Raw genomic sequence first — 22309 nt, 5'->3', positions numbered from 1 at the left:
TGGTGTGGATTGTTAGCGGGAGGCTCGGTTTCTCTTTGGTGGTCCTCCCTACGGAGTGGCTCGACTCACCTCTTGACCTGGCAGCTTAGCTTCCACCAGAGCAAGTGACCCAAGATGCCACGACAGAGGCTGCAGTTCTTTTTATGACCTATCTTGGGAAGTCACACATTGTCACCTGCGCTGTATTCTGATGATTATGCAAAGTCTGTTGGAGAGAGGAGACTCTACAAGGGCATGAATGTCAGAAGGTGTTGAGAGTTTAGCTAGGCTATTCCACGATATTGCTGACTCAGCATCCACTTTGTTTTGCCAAGCAGCCTGCAGGGACCTTAAACTGATGCCAGCCCCTTCACGCAAGCGCATGGCCCAGATAGCAGCCTGCAGAGTCACAGCAAATAAAAGTTCCTGAGATGACTTCCCCCACAGCCCTTGTGATCAACAGCCTCCCCTGCCTCTCAGCACCTGTATGCCTTATACGCCCCTTAGATGAGACCCCCACGGGGCTTCCTCCACTCTCTTGGTTTAAATTGACCAATCTGACACCTAGCCTGGAAACTCCAAGCCCTCCACCCACGGCACCTGATAAAGGCGTGTGCCGGAAGTCCCGCCTCTCTCTGCCTGCGCTCTGCCTTGACCTCCCCATGTGGCCCCTCCAGATGTGCCGTGTATTTCCTCCAGGACCTGTGAGTAACAAACTGCTCTATTTCAATTTCTCCTGAGGTCTCTTCTTGCAACTTGGCTCATCACCCGGCACCCTGTGCTCTCTTAACAAACGTTAATTTAACAAAGCCATAACAGAAGGCCAGGACCGTCCAGATCATCTTGGAGGCTGGCTCCCGAAACATCCTCCTCACTGCTCCTAGAGCAATCTCAGACTTGTAGCTACCAATTTAAAGTGGAAGTGGAGCAGGTACAGTGTGGGTGTGGAGACTCCGAAGAACAGTGAGGGTTTGGCTCAGTTGCAGAGAACAGGGGAGGGAGAGGCAGCTCACTGGACAAGTAGAAGGATTTACTGAATGACACTGAGAGTCCAGCCGAAGGCCGTGAACCTGAAGTGGCATCAACCTCCTTGTTCAGAATGTTTTCTTTAACAATGCTACTCACTCCAGCTGTAGAAGAATGGAGCACAGATTTGGGGTGCTGGAACTTTAACAGGAATATACAGGGTAAGAAGGGGAGTGCCTGGGAGTTGGATTGCTAGTAAAGAATTCAAGTTGTCAATCAGGGTACCCAGGCTGGGTGAGAAAGCAAATGAGTTTAGGAAGAAACTGAAAAGTGGAGAGAAAATGGGGTTATCAGGAGAAAATGGAGTAGTCAGCGGACCTGAAAGAGACAGAGAGCACCAAAAGTAGATTTAAAGGTGATGACAGCCCTGATGTCATTTCCCCTACATCAAACCCAGCATATGTAGGGTTGAAACCAAAGCTCTCTTTCCCCACTCACTCCCTGGCTTCCTGGCTCCAGAATCCACTGCCAAGGTCGCCCACCTGCAAATTCCCTTATCGTCCTCCTCCCTGTAAGCAGCCTCCGGAGGCCAAACGCAGGCTGGTGGGAAAGCTCAACCAGCAAGGCCACTGACTCCCCTTCCCCCACCCCGCCCCATCTGTAAGCAGCTACATTCCTCACCAACCTTTAAAACCCCTCGCCTCCCCTCTTTCTGGGAGATAAGATGAAAGGAGACAAATTTGAGGGCTCACTCTCATCTCCTAGCTGGTATCACCAGAAATGAAAACCCTTTCCTTGCCGTAAGCCTGGTGTTCCAGTGTTCATTTGGCTCCTTTTGTGTGGTGGTAACAGAGGCATCAGGTTCATTTGGCACCTATGTTTGTAGGTGGTAACAGAGGCATCAGTGGATGTGAAAAACTTCAAAAATAGGAGATGGGTCAGAGTGGCATTGGAGTTCAAGGTATCACACCCAGGAGGGTTCTTGCTTATAACAAGTCTATGATCTGGCCACTGGTGTAGGAGGCTAGAGTGTAGAGAAAGTAAAGGCCACTGGAATTCAGAAACTCAAGGACATGAGGAGCTAGAGTATTGGAAAGGTCATCCACGTGGGCATTCATAGACATCAGTGTTATTCAATATGATAGAGGGACACGGGATAGGGTTGTAAGCTATGAGTCAGGTGCTAAGGTCTAGGATAAATATCAAGTGGCTGGTAGGGAACAGTAATCAGGAAGGTAGAAGGCAGAATGGCAGATGCCATGGGGGCCTTTATGCAAAGACAGAGCAACAAGAATTTGGAAGAGTCACTGAGGAGCTGTGAGAAGACTGATACCATCTTGTGGCCTCATAGTTGGTGGATGGCGCTGTCATTTGAACGGGTTCTGCTGACATAGAACAAGGAAGAATGACCGTCTTCCACGCAGGGTTTCCTAGGGAGATGGTGACTTTGTGAGGAAGTCTAGTCTTACTTAAGATAAGAAGGTAAAGTATCATTTTGCAAAAGTGTGTTTAGGGTGTGTGTGTGTGTGGTGTCTGTAAGAGAGTTTACCACGAAATGCGGATTTCAGAGAATATAGTTGAAAAATCTCGGAGAAAGGAAAGCAGTGGAAGGGTGGGTAGTGAAAAGGATGTAACACTGAGCTGTGGGAAAACAGAGATGAGGAAAAATCTTGCATTTCCGACAGTGACATGTGGGGACAGGATTGGAGGCAAGGTGAGAATAACTGTCCTTGTGGTTTCAGATAAATCCAGCATGAAGCTTTGGCAGAGATACAGCAGAACCGGCTTTGAGATGGTGAGCTTGTGACAACAGCGTTTGAGTGAATGTTCCTGATCAGGGGAGTCTGGAATGCTCCAAGTGAGACTTCAGGGCCTCAGCTTCAGCTTCCCACAAGAGGAGAAACTGTTTCCTACCTAGAAAGGTACTGGAAGGTTGGGAGCTGAAGAAAAGTTGCATCAATGGGCAAGCAGTGTGGGTTTAAATCTGAATATGGCCTGGAGTCTAGCTAACGATACTGTCGTACAACGTCAGTGCCCTGGTTTTGCTATTGTACTGTAGTTACATGAGGTTTTACCATTGGAGGAAGCTGGGAGAAGGGTGCACAGGACTCTCTGAATGATTTTTGCAATTTTCTGTGAGTTGATAATTATTTCAAAATAAAAGGTTAACAGAAAAGGAGGATAAGGCATAGTCTGAGGAGATCTAAGTCCTAAGGGGTGCAACTGAAGAGGAACACACTGTGGGACTGAACGGGGGGCAAGGGCGGCTGAGGGGGATGTCTTCATGATTGTTTCCAAGGAACTGGGGACAAACCTCTGTGTATAGGGACACACGGGAAGCTCACTCCGTGAATCCCATTAAACGTGGAACCGAAGCTCCCTGTGGACAGTAGCTCCTTGCCTGCGTGGGCAACAGCTGACCCTCTGGCACACGGGACATCTGCATTGGTGCCCATAGGTGCCCTTTGGTTGAATGAATGAATGAATGAATGATATCAGGAACTAATACTGTGGTCTAGGTTCTGAAAGGTTATTTACCTACTTATTTCTCAGTTTATTTTCCAGAAACTCGGACTTACCCAAGATGGCCACTACTCTCTCAAGAAAGATGAATAAATGACTTTTGGAGCCCATCCTCAATATTTCAGGGGAAAAATTGAAAAGAGTTCTTGTGGAGGAATAAGAATTTGCTTAGGAAGTAAAAGCCCTCTTTTTATGGGGCTCTGGTGTTCTTACCATTCTCTCTAATAAAACTTCGACTTCCTGTTTGAAAGAGAAACCCACACAGTGCTATCTAGAAATCTCTGCCTTAAACAACCTCTCAACTCTTTAATTGGGGGGATAAAAATAATAGCTACCATTTATTGAGCACTTGTGTGGCCTTGCATTGTGATAAACAATGACATACATCATTTTATTTAATTTTCCCAACAGTCCTCTGCAGCTATTAGCTCTGTTTTACAAGTTAAGAAAATGAGACACAGAAAGGTTACGTAAACTATGGTCACATGGCTCAAGTGTGGAGAAGCTAGGGTCCAGATGCCATTTAGTCTGATTCAAAAACCTGGATTTTGAAAAAAGTATTGTTTTTTATTAAGGTATAATTTGCATACAGAATAATTCATCACTTTTAGTGTCCAGTTCTGGGAGTTTTGGCTAATGCACACAGTAGGGTAACTATCACCACAATCAAGCTGTCGAGTATTTCCATCGCTGCAAACAATTCTCCCGTGCCCCTTATAGTCAACTTCCACTCCCACTCCAGCCCCTGCAACCACTGATCTCCTTTCTTGCCTCCATAGTTTTGCCTTTTCCCAAATGTCATATGAATGGAATCATAGAGGATGTAGCTTTTCAAGTCTAGCTTCTTTTACTTAGTATAATGCATCTATGAGCTTCATCCATGTGGTCTCACATGTCAGTAGTTCTTTCTATTGCTGAATAGTAGCCCATTGTATGGATGTATCACAGTTTGTACTTTCATTCACTAGTTGAAGGACATCTGGGTTATTTCTAGTTTTTAACACAAACAAAGCTGCTATAAACACTCACATTTGGATGTTCTGTGAACACAGTTAGGATTAGAAGTGGATTGCTGGCTCATATGGTAAATATATGTTTAATTTTGTAAGAAAACCCGCACTTATGAGGACCAAAGTGGTCCAAGTCATTCTCCTCTAAGTGTTATGGAAGCTGCTAATCAGACCAGTAATAGACAAGTTGGGGGCAGAAGGATGGAATGCCAAACTCCAGAAACCTGTCTGTAAACCGTATGTTTTATTCCATTATGCCTTCTTCTCAGGAGTGATGTTAGAAGAGTCAGTACGCTGTGGATGCTTCATAAAACGAAATTAAAAAATATACCGATGAAGTTTTCAGAATGATGCATTTCTTTTGACCCCATCCCCCTGCCTCAAAAGCAGCCTGCCCAGGGAATACCTTTACATTTTGTAACTGCTCGTGAAGGGTTGGCCAGCATGGGACATGAGGAAAGAATGTCGTTCCTGCAGGATGGGTCTCTTCATGGGAGACACCAAGGCCTATGTTGATAGATGTTCTCTCTCCAACCATATTTCCTTCCTGTGCTTTCAGAAATTAAGAAAAAAATAGTAAATTAGAGGTGATATATAAAACAATGAAAATCCAAAGGAAACTAAAAGAAAAATGATAACAAAAAATCAAATTAAATACCAGGATAAAAAGAGAAAGGGGAAATAAAAATAAAAGTGGTAGAAAACTAGAAAAAATATAAAAAGCAAGAAAGAAAATAAACGATTCAAGAGTACAATGAATACACATTATTGTTCCTAACAGAAAAATTGATATGTTATTTTTAGGGTCTCTAGGAGGTTAAAGAACAAAGCCAGTTTTTATTTTTATTGCACTAAGGAAGGAGCCCAAGCTGAAAGTTTACCACCCTTGTGTTATTTTGACATTTTGCCATACTTAACCTTCTCCAAGACTAGGAGTACCCTTCACAAACTCCTTGGGCAGAGCTCTTCCAGTCTGAGCCCAGGGCCAAGGAAAGACCCCTGACCTCTTCCAGAAGACTCTGTTTACCTTCGGTGTCTCTCCCATTTTAAGGTACTTGTGTTGTAGATAATACACTGTGTCCACTTAGCATATGTGAAAGTAGGGAGCACGTCCCACCTGCTCTGGCCCCTGCACATTTTCGGATTCGTCTGGGAAAATAATCACAAAATATCAGACTAGACACAACGCTCCTTAGTCCAAATGGAAGACTTGTGACAGTCCACGGACTTTTGAGTCAGATAAATATGGATGCCTAGCTCCACTACTAAGTGCATTGTGATTTTGATCTGCAGCTTGGCCAGGTGGAGCAGAGACCCACCCAGGCTAGCTTAAGTCACGAACATTTCTAGCAGAGATTTGGATGGGGGTGAATCCCAGGGGAAAACCAAGGCAGAAACCACATGGTGCTGGGTCTTGTTGAGCCTGAATATGGAGATGTGCTGGATTCGGGGCAGCTCAAGAGACCCCTATGGCTTGCAGACCTACCGTCTGTGGTTAATGCGCTTCTGCTCCATTCCCCAAGTCTGCTCTGTTTACACCTCTGACTTCTTACTGATTAAACTTGCCTTTGTCCCATTTCAGTTTGTCTAAAAGGAACACTCAGGTTGATCAGGTCATTTTGTGTTTAATACCAGTGCCAGTCCGTGAGTCAGGGTGCTGGCCAGCCTGTCTGTGCTCTTTCCTTCCATCCGTCTGTGGTCTAATCATCTGTGGCCAGACAAAGAAGGCCAAGGATGAGTAGGGTCATATGACAAAAAACAAGTCCCCACAGCTGCAGTGGCTCTTGGAGTGGCTGTTAGGAGAGTCTGTGGCCAGACAGGTAATGCACATCTATCTGGTACATTGAGCCTCAGTTTCCTCATCTGTAAGATAAACATACTGACTTCGGTTTCCGATGTGGCCTGCAAGGTGCTTGGAAGATGTTACTCAGTCGTAACAAGTAAAAAGCTGAATGAGCTGAAAATCCAGCAACTCTTCTTAGATCTGTAATAAAAATGAGGTCACAGGGCCAACCTCCGCCCTCCAAATTGGAGAGACAAACAGGCAGCTGCAGAGAATCACAACTCATCAGAGCAGAAACCCAAAGCAGACAAGCCATGGACTGGGAGAAAATAGTTGCAAAAGACATATCCGATAAAGGACTGCAACCAAGGTGTCCTTTAGTAGGTGAGTGGATAAATAAAGTGTGGTACATACAGACAATGGAATATCATTCTGTTCTGAAGAAGAAAGGAGCTTTCAAGTCGTGGGAAGACACAGAGGAACCTTAAATGCACATCTAAGTGAATGGAGCCAAGCTGAAAAGGCTACTGTTTGATTCTACCTGCTGTTATGGAAAAGGCAAAACTATGGCAACAGTAAAAGAATCGATGATTGTCAGGGGTTAGGGAGGAGAGAAGGATGACCAGGTGGAGCACAGAGGATTTTTAGGGCAGTGAAACTGCTCTGTTTGATGCTATAACAGTGGGTAGATGTCATTCTCAAACACTTGTACACCACCACAGAATGTACAGCACCAAGGGGGAACCGTAATGTCAGCTGTGGACTCTGGGTGATGAGGACGTGTCAGCGTAAGTCCATGGATTGCAAGAAAGGTACCACTCTATGGGGGATGTTGCTAATGGGGAGGTGCTCAACTTTGCTGTGAACCCAAAACTGCTCTAAAAAATAAAGTCTAAGAAAAAAAAAATTACCCTAAGCACATCAGGAAAAAAAATAAATAAACGTACTATCCCACTCTTCAAGAGGCAGTGGAGCTTCATGGGTACTAGCAGAGTGTCCTATACCAGGTTGTCTGGATCTGGCCTTGACTGTGCCACTTACTGGCTGCAAAACCTTGGGCGCTTTCCTAGCTTCTCTGAGCCTCAGCTTCTTCCTTTATAAAACAAGGAAATAAAAATACTGTTGGTGGTGACTATTGAGTGAGTATCTGTGAACTGCTTGGAATAGTGCCATTGAAAGTTTACCTGTGATTGCTATTGCCTTTTGGGACTGTCGTGGAAATTAACTTCGACCAAATAAGCCAGAGCACCCACGTGCTAAGGTAAATGCCCGGTCGCTGGTCTCGTCCACACAAACGGCCCACCTGCCAACCAGAGCCCGAGGCTCTGCCTTCAAGGGAAGCCAGGGTCAACCAAGCGCCTCTTCTGTGCCATCATGGTGCATACAGGAGAGAGAAAGTCAAGAAATGAAAACCCAATAGCAATGTGTGGGGCTTACTCCAAAGACGTACTTACACCATAAAGTGTTGTCATCTTAATTTCAGCTTTATTTTTCCTAAAATGCAGACTTCTTCATCTTCAATACTTGGCTTTAGGATTCCACATGCAAAGAAATAAGATGCCTTCTGTGATTAACAGAGTGCAGATCCTTTGGCACAATTATTTGAAAAGTCCCAAATATAGTTTACATGGATGGATATTGATACTCTGGCAAAATGGAGCCTTACAAATGCCCGCACACAAGAGGTGTGACAGGCACAGTGAGGCTGGGAGACGAGAGTGTGCTAACTTCTCTTCTCTAACTTCTCTCCTTCCAGCCAAAGTTCAAAAACCCAGAATCTCCTGAAAGTCCCAAATCAGCGGTATGGCTCAGTGAACACTGTCGATCCGGATGTGTTGTGAGAATGTGTCCGTTTCTGTAGGCCATATTTTTTCTCCCCTGTCAAACAGCCAGTGGTGAATCTGTGTGTCACTCTACACAGCTAACAGAAGCATCTGTCAAGGACCCTGTGCCAGATGACTCAGACATAGCCAAGGACTTAGAACAAGGTCTGAACACGGAGCCCTGGGCTAGAACGGCTGGCTCTGGGCAGGCCGTACATCACCAAGGCGTGGAGTTCTTGCTCAGCACTGCCGTCACAGCGCAGAGGAGTCCTTGGAGGGGTTGCTGCGAGATGAGTGATCATCCGAAGCCCTCCCACTTCCCAAACAAATCGACACGCGTGGAAGGCTGACGGCGGGCGTCAGGCTCTGCGCAGGACATTTCATGCTGGACTCCACCCCTCCTTCAGCTGTCCTTGCAGCGTCATCCACCCCACTGCCTTCCTACTGCATGCTGCAGAGCGAGCCCACTCCAGAGAGATCCACGATGCTTGCTCTTGGGGGAGCTGGTAGGTTTTCGGCCTGAAGAAGTGCTGCTGGAGAAGCCCCCAGCCCTTCAGGGAAGGAGGGAAAACGCGTGTCTTATCTGCAGCCCCTGACGTCCCTCTTTCCTGGCCCACATTGGGTGAGGCTCTGGGCCCCTGCTTCCAGTCCCGATCTTGGGGGCATTTGGTGGTTTAGAACACAGAGTCCTGGTCCAGGAGGCTCAGGAGTATCTTCTTGTGATATCTCCCTTTTGGGTAGATGCATCCATTAAATGAGACTCAGAGCACCTGGATGAGCTGAGCAGCATCCCCGGTCTGAGCAGCTGGTGCTGTCTGCCATCATTGCCTGACCTTCCACTCCATAGCCTGGAGCAATGTCTCCTTGCTTCTTGCACGTTCTACCACAAGACCCAGCAGGTCTCTCACGTACGGCTGTGTTGTTGAATACTGTGTAAAGAGGCCCTGCAAAAAGGCTAATATCCAGCCCTGGCTTCCCCAGGCAAGGATGCTCCCCTGGCCACATCACCACCTTCCAAAGGCTTCCTGGCCAGGCGTTCTTGATGGATGCAGATCACACCTTTACCTCTGCTCTGCCTGCCTGCCCTCCCCCGGGCCCTGCTGTCAGTCCAGGCAGCCAGAGACAGGGAGGCAGGCCCATGGTCGGAACACCAGACTCCCCCATAATCACAGCCAGCCCCCCACAGCATGGAGAGAACAGTGTCAGTGTCATGACAACCTACCTCCAGGAACTCGTGTTGGATTTCTATCTTTAGCCTATATTCACAATCTGCCTTTGTCTCCTTTTCTTTTTCTACCTTATTCAACACTACTGAACTCCTATTATGGACAAAGATCTCAACTAGGCCCTATGAGTAATACAAAGATGGACAGATACAGCACCTGAGGAACTCACTAACTGATGTTTCTGGAAAGTTAAACAAAAATGCATCTTTCTCCGCATTGCTAAACCTGATGCGGAGGCTGCTTTGTTACAATGGACTAGAGTTTGAGGTTGACTGTGAATCAGTAGGTTCTTGAACACCCAGATTGATTTCCTATGAAGAAAGAAAAGTTTTGCCACTACAAGGCCAACTGAACTCCACAAAATAAATTATAAGTTGTCTGATTTTTATTCATTTAAACATAGAAAAATGTTACCAGAATTTTGAAAAGGGAAAAATAATCTGGAAATAGGAAAATATGAGGAAGACAAAAAATCATTGGGGGAAAATGGACACATGGAATTTTCATGACTTTAAATTCTCCTGTGATGGATTGAAGTCTATTGACATGCAAAGGAATACAAAGTAAACTAGGCCAACTTAATAACAACAATGAAAAAGATAATCATCATGTTTTACTATAAAAAGCCCCGATATATCGTTAGGTCCCCTCACGAGTACAAGGCTGACCCAATGCAGCCAGACCACAGGTAGCAATCTGCCTTTCCACATCACACTTGCCCCCATGTACATCTTGGCTCATGGTCGCTGAGGTGGATCAGAGCTGACTGATGTAACATTATCTGCTTCATCTTGGGTTTCTGGGCTTTTCCATTCTCTCTTGGGACGACCAATGGGCTCTATGTATTGGTTCCAATTCACAAAGAAAGGACCCGCCTATGTTTCCGCATGGGACTGACCTCACAACGTTTACTCATGGGGCTGAGTTGGCAGGACTCCAGTGTCCTTCTATTGCTGTTTGTATGGGATAGTCCAGAATGTCCTTTTTTGACAAGAACATTACTCACGCTTTTCATCTTCTGACGTAAATTCTGCCAATTTAGCGATCCTTTTTATGCGTTGGTCCTGAGCACTCCTACACGTTTTGGATCCAGTCCCTTACTCCCCTGTGCCCTTTGCCACAGAACATTTTTTAAATTAGTGATAAATCTACTTCCCCTTCTTTCTCTACCTGCGGCAAGACCAAACTTGAGCTTGTACTTTTGAAGTGAAGTTAGCAAGAATAACAATTCTCACTTACTCCCTTGTGATTTAAGCGCGCGCGCGCGCACACACACACACACACGCACCCAAACACACACCGTGAAAAGAAGGTCGCTGTCTCTCGAATTTATCTCTCTGGACTTGACAGGCTTGGGTGATGATCTCAGCTTGATAACATCTTACAAATAACCCATTGCCTCTGCCTTCCAAGACACTGCCGCCTTCTGATTTATTAGCTCACATTGCCTCTCACCTGTTCTTATGCCCTCTTTTGAGTTCCTATCCATGCAGAGATTTCATTTTTAAGACAGTTGATGCACAAAATTAAGAGCAGCAACTTTCGTTTTCTTTTTTATGAGCAGAATAGAGGTATTTAAATGCCCAAGGCTGGATGACTTTGATTTTAGAGTGAGGCATCGTGAGAGCTACAAAGCAAAAAGTGGAGCCCTGCAGAGTGCCGGGGACCGCCCGGTGTCTGCTCTGTGACCCAAGCACTGGGAGCAGGGCTCTGCTCACCTCCCGGGGCCCTCGAGGGAGGGGCAGGTTGTCACGAGGTCAGACACTGGATGTTTTTCCACAGAATAAACACACTACAGTTGTCATCTCACCTTCCCACCGGGTCACCAGGGAGCCTGGGGGGCAGTTTGAGTCTTCCCTCGTGGAAATGGTTCTCCGAGATGTCAGCAAGGGAGTTGTTCAACCGAATTGTGGCATATCCACTTGATGGACTATCATGCAGGCTTTTAAAGTGAAAATTTGAAGACTGTGCAGTAACCTGGGGGATGTTTATGATAAAATTTTAGTATAAAAGTCAGAATGCCCAGCTTCACCAACACTATGGTTGCAGAAAATGGGAAGGAGTATGGAAAAAAAAAGAAAACAGAAAACTGATGATTTGTTATCTGGGTGAAACTGGGCGTTTTTTCTTTTTTCCTTTTCATGTGTTTGTAATATCTGTTATAGTGCAACTGCATTGCTTTTTAAAATGGAGCCTAGTCGTGAATGATTTTGAGCCTAGTCTTCCGTGATTGTATCATTAAATGCTTGATTATTTTAAAGCCATGTACTTGATAGAGGGGCAAGAGCCCTAAGTAATATAACCCCCTCGCCCTGCCTGTGTCTCTCTTATTTTAATCTCTAAAACCTGTGAGCAACACGAGTTTACGACGTATCATAACTCCAGAGAATTTATAAGAGGATCTTTGAAGTGCAAGCACAACAGATCAGAGCTACCATATTAACATTTCTCATTAAAACAAACAGAAAGAACTTTTTTATCTTCCTCTAAATAATATTGATTTTTTAAATAAATGTTATTTTTTTTTTAGAACAGCTTCACATTTTACAGAATAACTGGGAAAATAATACAGAGAGTTCCCATAAATTCTGAAACCAATTTCCATGGTTATTAACATCTTACATTAGCATGATATATTTGTTACAATTATTGAACCACTATTGATACATTATTATTAATTGAAGTTCATACTTTATTCATATTTCCTTATTTTTCACATAGGGTCCTTTCTCTGCTCTAGGATCCCATTCAGGATACCACATTACATTTAGTTGTCATGTCTCCTTTCTCTTGTCGCTGTGACAGGTTTTCACACGTTCTTGTTTTTGATGACCTAGGCTGTGGTGAGGAGTATTGGTCAGATATTTTCTAGAATCTTCCCAATGCTGATGTATTTGATGCCTTTCTTATGATTAGTCTGGGGTTATGGGTTTTTTTGGGGAAAGATCACATAGAGAAATTAGCATTGTCATCACATCAAATCAAGGGTACAGACTATCAACCTTGACTTAGGTCGTTGATGTTAGCCTTGACTGCCTGACTGAGATAGTGAAAGACATTTTTAAAGCATTTCACAACTTGAGTATCTGCCAAGGAAAAAAAGAGTTAAAACAAACATAGAAAAAATTGCGTAAACAAATAAACAAATGAACATGGCAAAACTGTAATCTGTGACTCCCAGAATTTATTAAATAAGAGAAGATCACTCTTCACACGGAGTCCCCTCCTCTCCTGCCCTCACACCCACCTGCCCTGGCCTCCCTACCTCGACACCTATACTCACTTTTATTTCTATCCTAGTGAGATGTTTATATTTATGTCATTTCAGAAATGAAATGCCACAGACCCTCCAGAACCACTTGCAGACTCCAATGTTGAATTTTGTGCTGTGAAGACACAAGCCCTGTTTTTATGCAAATGTTGAGATTATACACAAAAAGACATCTTTCCTTCATAATGACAGAATAAATAAATCTCATAGAGTTGTCAAACCAAAAATGGGCTCCTGGTGATGAGCGCCACCGCCTGAACCTCTGCAGGTCTGTGGGGGACGAGGCTGTCCATCAAGGGAGTCCCTGGGGAACGAGGGCTTCCAAGCTCCTCCCTTCCACTTCACACTGTTGTCTTTCCCCTATATCTGACTCACTGAGGTTGCTTAATAAAAATGTTGAATGAAGAAGTGAATATTTTAATAAAGAGCTGAGAGTATATTAAAAATGAAGTGTGCTAGAGATACTGGTGGCTGTCAGCCCTGTGGCAATCCTTTCTAAGGAATGTGGTCCATCCCTGGCCTTTGCTCCTTAAAGTCTCGACAAAGAGGCTGGACAAGGCTGCCCCAAGGACAGCCAATTCCTAGGCTTGCCATCACCTACTCAAGGGTTGGCAGACAGAGATAAGCTGGACCAACTGGATGCTTTCTCTTGGAAATTTGGAGTAAGAAACAAGGAATGAGTTGCCAAGAAGCAATTTTGCTGGAGCTGTCAAATTTCCACAGGCTTGAGCAAGCCAAAGCCATGTGCAAGATGGAGTTATGAAGTGGCATCGAAAAGAGAGGAAAAGCTGGGTGGGAAAGAATGTCCTTGAGAGAGACAGTCAGAGAGAAACCATGCGAGGGAACATGGGCAAGATCAAGGGAGCAAGACAGGTACCTAAAACTGAGTAACTGGGGCCTATGACCACTGACCCAATCGGATTTGGGTGAATACTTTCAGATACCCACCCCTCTTCCCTGAAGGCAAGTGAGTCTCTGTTCCTCAGAGTTCAAAGAGCATCATCTAAAACAGTAAGATTCTGCAGGCCATGGTCCATCAACAACCTACTAGAAGATTTTTCAAATTTGAATAATTTTCCTTGCAAAAAAATATTTTTAAGGTCTTAGAACTGTGTATCCTATGGTCAAAATTCCCAGTTTACTGTTTGCCAACAGGTTTGTTTAGATATAGTACAGGAAAGAGGAAGAAGGTGGAAACCAAACAGTGGCCACGCCTCCGCCTACCCAAAGCCAACCTGGAGAGCTCTTTTCCCAGGTCACCCCCACTCTTCTGCCTCCTTCTGGATAGAGCCCATTGCGAAGCTCTGAAGTCCAACCTTGCAAATGCACCTGAGGATGCATAAATCTGCTTGCTCCTGGAGGTTAATGAGCTGCTACCCTCAGTCATAGCACAGGCATGCATCTCTCCCATCCTTGACGTTGTTTTTGTAAGATCAGTTATGTTATGTGTTTGCCGAGTAATAATAACATTGCATTTGTTATTTTATAACTGTGCAAAAACATGACCAAAGAGTGCATTAAAACATGCCGCAAGTAGAATGTTATACAAAGCAACAGATTTGTAAAACACTAATTAAAAGATGGTTGCTATTCAGACCAACAAAATCTTTAAAAATAAATATTTGGATAATTAAGTTTCCCTTGAACATAGTCTCTGCTTCTTTCCCATAGTAATTTACTTATTCCTCTTAAAGTACACTTATTGATACTTCAGAGTTCAACATTCTAATTTGGAAAAAATTTTTAAAAATCAACTTACTTAAAATTATAATTGTAAAGTATACAATGAATTTTTAAAAACAACTGTTCTTTTTAGTAATGGACAAAGTTTGGCACTTTTCGTGTTTCATGAACTTGTTGAACATCAAACTTGAAAAGATTTTATTAGGTCATACTTTTGCTTGAAAAGTGGGATTATATAATTGCATTAGAATTAGATTTATAATTATATCAATTATATAATGGAATTAAATTAGAGTTTTTCTTGAGATTAATAACATATCAACAAATAGTGGCTAAGGGTGGTTGACATTGCAATGGATTTTTAATTCAATTTCACTTTTTAAGTAAACCCTGACGAAGGACCAGTCCAAGATGCCAAACAGATGGAGCGAGAATCTGGTAAAACTAGATTACTAAGTTGAATTTCTTTTCACGTTTGAAGTTGAGGCTTCACTTAAACTAGAGACAAACTCCATATTTTAACCCTAAAATCTAAAAGAGTATGACTATATCTAAAAGAACAGAGCATTTACATGTGTCATGGAATGACTCTGGGATGGCTTTAGTGTTGAGAAGAGCATTCACTCAATGTCGCATGTGGATTCCTAAATGTCGGGGAGTAAGGTGGCTGCAAAGCAAGGGAGGGTGCGTGTGCGAACTTTGCAAACTTTCAAAGCCAACAGTCACCGTGTTTCAATGCTTTAATTCCATATCCAATGGCTTCCCTATAGGGGGATTGTGAACATTTAATTTGAGTTCTTCCTGTGACACAATAGCAGCTCTAACTCCTTTCACCCAGAGAATGTCCTGGTCTATATTTATTTGCTTTGCTGCACAAAGATTGACGAACACTTTATTTACAGGAGGCGTGCATGAGCCTACCTCTTTGAATTGGTGACAGTTACACCTGTTGGGCATTGAAGTACTGGATGAACAGACCGAGACCCTATAGTTCCTTTCTTACATGTCCCTGTAATCCTATTACCAAAATAAAACTGTCCTCAGCTGCCATACACACTCACTGTATTTATATTTCCAGGCATTATAATTTAGGGCCTTCTTATCTGTGCCACTTTCTTGGAAGCTGCTAATGGGTTAAAAGCATGTCTTCTCCTTTCCTTGGAAGCTCCCACAGTGCCCCAAATGATGTTGTGCCCACAGGGTTGGCTCAGTGAACACTGTGGTCCCTGAGACATGAGTAAGCTGTTTCCGCCCTTATAAGATTATGGGAAGAATAAGAATTTTCTTTTATTTGTTTCAGATCAAATTTGTTTGTTTGTTTCTGTTCCTACTGTTTATAAAAAGCATTATTTATGGCTTTCCCATCAGGGGCTCCTTTTCTATTTCACCATTTAATTCTTCTAGCCATTCTCTCAAATTATAAAAGTGATGGAAATCATGATGAACATTTCTGTGGGAAATAAGATAAAAAGTTGTGTTAAACTTTACTTTTGCCCAAATGGCACCTTCCTTTTGTTCTTGCCTTTTCTACCAAAGGAGCTCCCAATGGCAGAAGGTCCTGAACGTAAACCCGGAAACTCCCAGTCTTCAGCCAGAACTTGCAGCAAGTTGCTACATGCTCATTTCTTGGATGTCTCCTGTTTTATCGTACTCATTTTTCTTTCTGCATTATAAGAGGTATTCACATTTGATTTAACATAATTTCTTCCAAGTCTTCATATAAATGACACTCCTGAGAGGTATCTCTTATACTTCCTGCGAGCTGGCTGCAGATTCCCGTAGGTGTGGGCACTCTGGTATGAGCTAAGAATATCAGAAGATAGACTCTTCTGCTGTTTTAAAGAAGCAGCTACTTCATTTATGATTTAAAGCATTAATGAGATGTGACTTAAATGTACAAATGGAATTATCAAGTTTATGGCATCCTATAATGAAAGCTTATGACTGAGTTTTTGTTAAGAAATGTGATGATTGGTTTTTGCAAGCTTTGCCTAAAAGTTTGTTAGAAACAATAACAATATTTCTAAAGTCATCATAAAGGCACCACTACAAGGGGCTAAGGGTAGGCTCTGGGGTGAGGTTTGAGTCCTGGCTTTACTCCTTACTTCCCATGTGACCTGGGTATGTCACTTCACCTCCTGTGCTCTGTTTCCTCATCTGTAAAATGGGAACAAGGATACCACTTACAAGGTCGGGTCGCAAGGACGATTAAATTAGTAAATATATGTAGAGCACTTTGAATGTCATCTAGTGCTATAAAACCATTGGATAAAAACTACATACCTAAGTGAAGTTGATCACATATTGAGATTTGTTTTATTAAAGGAGCTGCATCAACGCAAGGTTAATTTCAGAGGACTCAGAGGTGGAACTCACCCTGCATTCCCATGTGAGTTAGAACACCAAAAACTGACCTGTCGATCCCTCCCCACATCGAACTGTAACAACAGTTCACAACCTGCTATCTCCCTTAACTCTCTGTCCCAGAAGATAAGCCATGAAGCTACTGGAAAGAGGCCATCCATCATGACATCACTTGATATAATTATTCTTTAGAAGCTCGGTTCTCAGCCTGCGGTGGAAGTGCGCTGGGCAGGGCTGTCAGGAAGCACAGCTGAGCAGGCTTTGTCTTTCTGGCGCTGTCTTGTCTCTGCGTGTTATTGTTCCAGGGTATACTTTTTTTTGTTTGTTCCTGCATTTGGACTGGGAAACGTTAACCTTTTCAAAACAACAATGATGAAGATGCTCATTGACATTGACCTCAGAGACCGCCTCTCTATGGAACCACCAGCAATTAATTTTTTTCCCATCACCTTGGTCCTTTATTATCTTCTGGTGATAAACTCTGTGTGGATATTTTTCATTGTGTTGATAGCCTAGCAACTGGGCTTTGGGAATCTGTGTCTACACTGTTTACAGTAAGCCCAGTTTTCAGCTGAATCTGCTCCCGCTACAGCACTGAGATAATATTTCAGAACAAAAAGGACCTCATTATGGCTGTAAGGACATGCACTAGAAATAGGTTTCAAAAACGAGAGCAAAATATAGGTATTGTGTATGTAAAAGAACAATGAGAACAAAGCTCTCCTAAAGATATTTATACACTTGAACCTCCAAAGAGTGAGAAGAACCGTGAACAATCAGGGTTCAAAGAGCTCATTGGCCACAAGAATGGGATTCCCAGCGGAGCAGGAGGTCACGGCTGCCTATTTCTGTCCACCAGCTGATTACCAGCCTGAGGTCCGGAAACTGTGAGCCAAGAAAAGCCTTCTCTTAGACTGCTCAGAGCACTTGTTCTTTCCCCATTGAGCCCAGACAGGTAGAGGCATAAAAAGAAATTATAAAATGATGGCTAAATGACCATCTACTGAACAGAGAAATGAACTCAGAGGATTGATGGCTATTAACATGATCAAACACATGAACTTATACTGCACTGCTTGAAGTGTTAGGTTCCTATTGTCAAAAGTTGAGGTATGTTGGAGGCAACGAGAGAGAATCGAGCCGCTGAAATCAGGGTTCTGGCTATTGGACTTTAGCAGTGAAGAGGCAGGTACTTCAAGAGAGCATTGAAGTCAATATGTGGCAACGAGTAAAACTATGGGCCTCATTCCCAGACAGATCAGGGTTCAAATCCCAGCCCTGCTACTTCATGGGTAAGACTTTTCTGGCTTCATCCCGTCTTGGTGTTCTACTGTATAAAAAGAGGAACTTTATAAGGCCACTGCAATGTTTAAAAAATAATGTATGCAAGGTTCCTGCGTGATAGATTTTGAATGCATGATGGTTGTTGTTTAGCTGTTAATTGAAGAGGATGAAGAATAATATACTTTGTGATTTGATTTAGCAGCTGTACATCCATGTGACATTTGGTACAGCTCTCCTGAATCAGTCAATCAAGTGAGCATTTCTAAAACCTGGACCACGTGCCACATCCTTTGCTAGGTATTGTAACAGGGATAGGAAGAAACCACAACAGGCAAAGTGAAAGCGTGTTGCCCTGTGTTCTCATAGGGTTATATCTGATTTATTTTCATAGTTACAGTTCCTAACATGTAGAGGACAGTTAATGAATATTTATGGATAGGTAATTGAATGAATGAATAAAAGAATTTATAATTTAAGATATAGTTGCAGCTCTGAAAGAAACATACAGTTCAGGAAAAACAGACATATGTACACAAATAATAGTAGGGAGAAAAACAAGGAAGGGCGTTGCTTCCCATCTCCAAGATTCCAACCAAAATGTTGTTCTAAAAGCCTAGCTCACTGGAGCAATGATACTTGTGAATCCGTAAGGGAGGGAAGCTGAAATACCGAATCAACATCCACTTATTGATGCCTAGTACATCCTACGCGAAAGAAACACAGATGTGAATAGTTCTTAACTAGGGCCCTTGAGGAACTCACTGGATACTAGAGCTGATATGCTGAAGTCTTCATATTGGGTTACACCTCAGTCTTACTGGACAGAGGGCTTGCTTTGTATTTTTCCAAGTGTAAACAAAGTCACATCATCTGCCAAAATATGCTTATTAAATGCAGTTGATCAAAAACTAATTTTAAGAATGTATCGTATCTGGATGTTACTCAGAAAAATATGTGCTGATGGAGTTCCATTTACTAACGTTGAAATTATATCTTTTCACATTTTTAATCATGGTGGCCTCTACATATTCAAGGTTAATAAAAAGAGACACTTTTTTTTCCTTAAGAGTTCTTTCTTTTCTTAATTATTAGTTACTATTACAACCCATTTACCATGATTCAGAACTCATCCATCTAGCATCTTTCTTTCAGTCATTTCACTGGACTCCAGTTCCTTCAGCACAAGTTTACAGTAACACAGAGCAGAAGAGAAACTCAAATCACTAATTTGTCACGTCTGTTAGCTGTTCTCCTCAGAGGCTATACACAGGGAGGAAAAGCTAAATGGTTAATCAGTTTGACTGTATTGTAAATAATTGGAATTTGACCTTCCTTGGCCGTGTGGGGATCTGCCTATTCCCATCGTAGGTCATGTGACTCCACACTCACCTCCAGCTGTGACCACAAACCTAAGCCAGTCAATGCTTCTCATCCTCCCTGAACTCAGTTACTATTTCAGGGATTGGCATGTGACCCAGTTAAAGCCAATGAGAGTTTTCGAGGTCTTCTAGGAAAGATGTCCCAGACTTTCTTTATTGGACATGGATCCGAGAGGATAAAGCAGAAGATTCCACGCTGCTGTTTTGCAGTTTAGCAGAGACTGCAGTAGCAGAGCTGAGGTTTCCACGGTATCATTTCAATCCTGAAGACAGACATGCTGAAGCCATCCTCTAATCCTAAAAATTGTAGTAATGGTTACAGTTTCTTTTTGTCTAAGATGTTTTAGGTGGGATTTTGTGTCACTTTCATCCAAGAGTCTGCACACATCTTGATTTTCCAGAATAGCTGAAATTTTGGGTAACGTTCTTCTCTTCAATTAAGACATTTAGTTGAGTGTTAGTTAACTATAAAACTCAGTGTGCCTTAATTTTTAGGCCACTGTAAGAATTTTCACATAAAGGACTTTGCAACAAAAGTTCCCTACCTTTTTGCATAATTTTGTTCTCTTTTTGGTACAGAAAATATTGTTTCTTTATCTGGATACCAAAGGTGATTCTTGCATTCTCGTTACTTCTAATAGGTGGGATTTATTGAAGTAAGATATTTAAGAGAAACAAAAACAGCAGGGAAGAGTTGCCGAATTTCTCCCCTCCAGACAACCAATCAAATCGCGTCTGTACGCACTGCCTCTGTCTGTCCCGCGAGAAGGGGCACTACCTCTAAGAAATGCCAATGCCTCTGCCCACGCTTTGATTCTCATCCTTTCTTTCCTTCAACAAAAAGTTACAGAATCTACTTTCCCTTTTCCTCAGCCTCTTTCTCTCAGTTTTGTCTAGTTTTTCTCTCCTAAAAAAGGAAAAAGAAAAAAGACAACAAAAAACATATAACCATATCTAAACAATAAATGAATGAATGCGTGAGTGAAGGAATGGATGAATAAAACCTTTCCCTCAGCTCCACTCACACTTGTCATCCTTCTCTTCTTCACAAACTTCTCAAAAGAATTATCTTCACGTCATCACCATGTCTTCATTTTATCATTCATTCCTTATGCCTTCCTAGCTGACTTCTATCCCCTTCCTTCCACCAAAGTCCTTTTATCAAGGTCATTAATGACCTCATTGTCAAGAAATCCTATAGTCATTTTTTATTCCTAGGCTTCTTTGTCTTTTCAGCAGCTTTCAATTTTGGATACTCATTTATTCTGAAATACCCTATGCCCTTAATTTCCACAACATCACGTGCACTGACTCTTCTCTAACATGTTTGACCACTTCTCCATTTTCCTGTGCAGGCTGATTTTTCTCTACACAGACATCAAATGTCAGAATTCCTCAAAGTTCAAGCCTACAATTAAAATGTGTGTGTGTATATATATATATATATATATATGCACAACACTATATTCTTTCCTTGGCAAACTCATCTAAATCCATTGATTCAATTACCACCTATATCTAGATGACTCCAAATCTCTATTTCTATCCTTTTCACCTTCCCGTACAACCACCAGCTATGCCTTTGACATTTCTCCTTGAATGTTTCAACTTGACTAAAACCCACTTCATCCCCTTTTTCATTCTTCCACTAAAACCTGCTCCTTCCCGATATTCTCTGTCTCAGTGGACATTGCAACCATCATCTTTGATAACGTTATCTACCACAGACCCCTTAGCCAATTGTCTTGTTGTTCTAATAGTTGCCAAGAGAGGGGCGTTGCAGTCTCTAACTATATTTGTGGATTTTTCTATTTCTCCTGTTAGTTCTATCAGTTTTTATTTCACATATTTTGCAGCTCCGTTCTTTGGTATGTACACGTGTAAGATTACTGTGTCTTCTTGGTGGACTGACTTTCGTACCATTATCTAATGTCCCCCTCCGACCTAGATAACTTTTTTTGCTTTGAAGTTTACTTCATCTGATGTTCATGTATTGCTCCATTTTTTTAATTAATATTTTCATGGCATATCTTTCTCCATCCTTTCACTTTCAATCTTCCTACATCATTATATTGAACTGAGTTTCTTGTAGACAGATCACAGGTAGATTTTTTTTTAAATTCATTCTGCCAATCGCCATCTTTTACTTGGTATATCTAGACAATTTGCATTTAATGTGGTTACTAATAGGCTAGGAATTGTCTTCCATTTTATTTTTTGTTCTCTGTTTCCTCTGTTTTTTTGTTTCTCTGTTTTATTTTTCCTGCCTTCTTGTGGGTTACTTGAGTGTATTTTATAACTCCATAGTGTTTTTGAGCGTATCCCTTTGTATAGATTTTCTTTTAGTGGTTTCTCTAGGTATTTAATTTTATATAATTTAAACTTATTACAATCTACTCTTGTCATTTTACCAGTTTGAATAAAATATAAGAACTTTATCTCCCTTTAAATCCGTTTTTTTTTTCTTGAGGAAGATTGTCCCTGAGCTAACATCTGTTGCCAATCTTCTTCTTTCTTGCTTGAGGAAGGTTGTTGCTGAGCTAACATTTGTGCCAATCTTCCTCTATTTTTTGCATGTGGGATGCAGCCAGAGCATGGCTTGATGAGCAGCGTGTAGGTCCACGCCCAGGATCCGAACCTGCAAACCCCAGACTGCCAAAGCAGAGTGTGTGAACTTAACCACTTCACCACTGGGCTGGCCCCTTTAAATCCATTTTTATCCCCCCATTAATAGTATCAGTCCATTTTTGTCATCAAAGTTGAGAGTTAGGTTCATACTGTCCCAAGAACTACGTATTAGGTGAGCAAACTGCTGGGCATCCTGTCATTCGTGCCCCTTCCTGGTGGATAGTAGGTAGAGAACAGTGGCAATAGCTGGCCAGGGAACCTGACACCTAGGGATTCTAAGTAATGTGCCCAGTGGAGGTGCCCCAGCCTGCTCAGAGGAGACACTATGCCTGACCAAGGTTATTATATAAATCTGCGTTGCCAGTTTGAATATAGGAATAATTAGTTATA

Source organism: Equus przewalskii, chromosome 9, assembly GCF_037783145.1.
Source record: "Equus przewalskii isolate Varuska chromosome 9, EquPr2, whole genome shotgun sequence".
NCBI classification, from domain to species: domain Eukaryota; kingdom Metazoa; phylum Chordata; class Mammalia; order Perissodactyla; family Equidae; genus Equus; species Equus przewalskii.
This window is presented reverse-complemented; position numbering follows the sequence as displayed.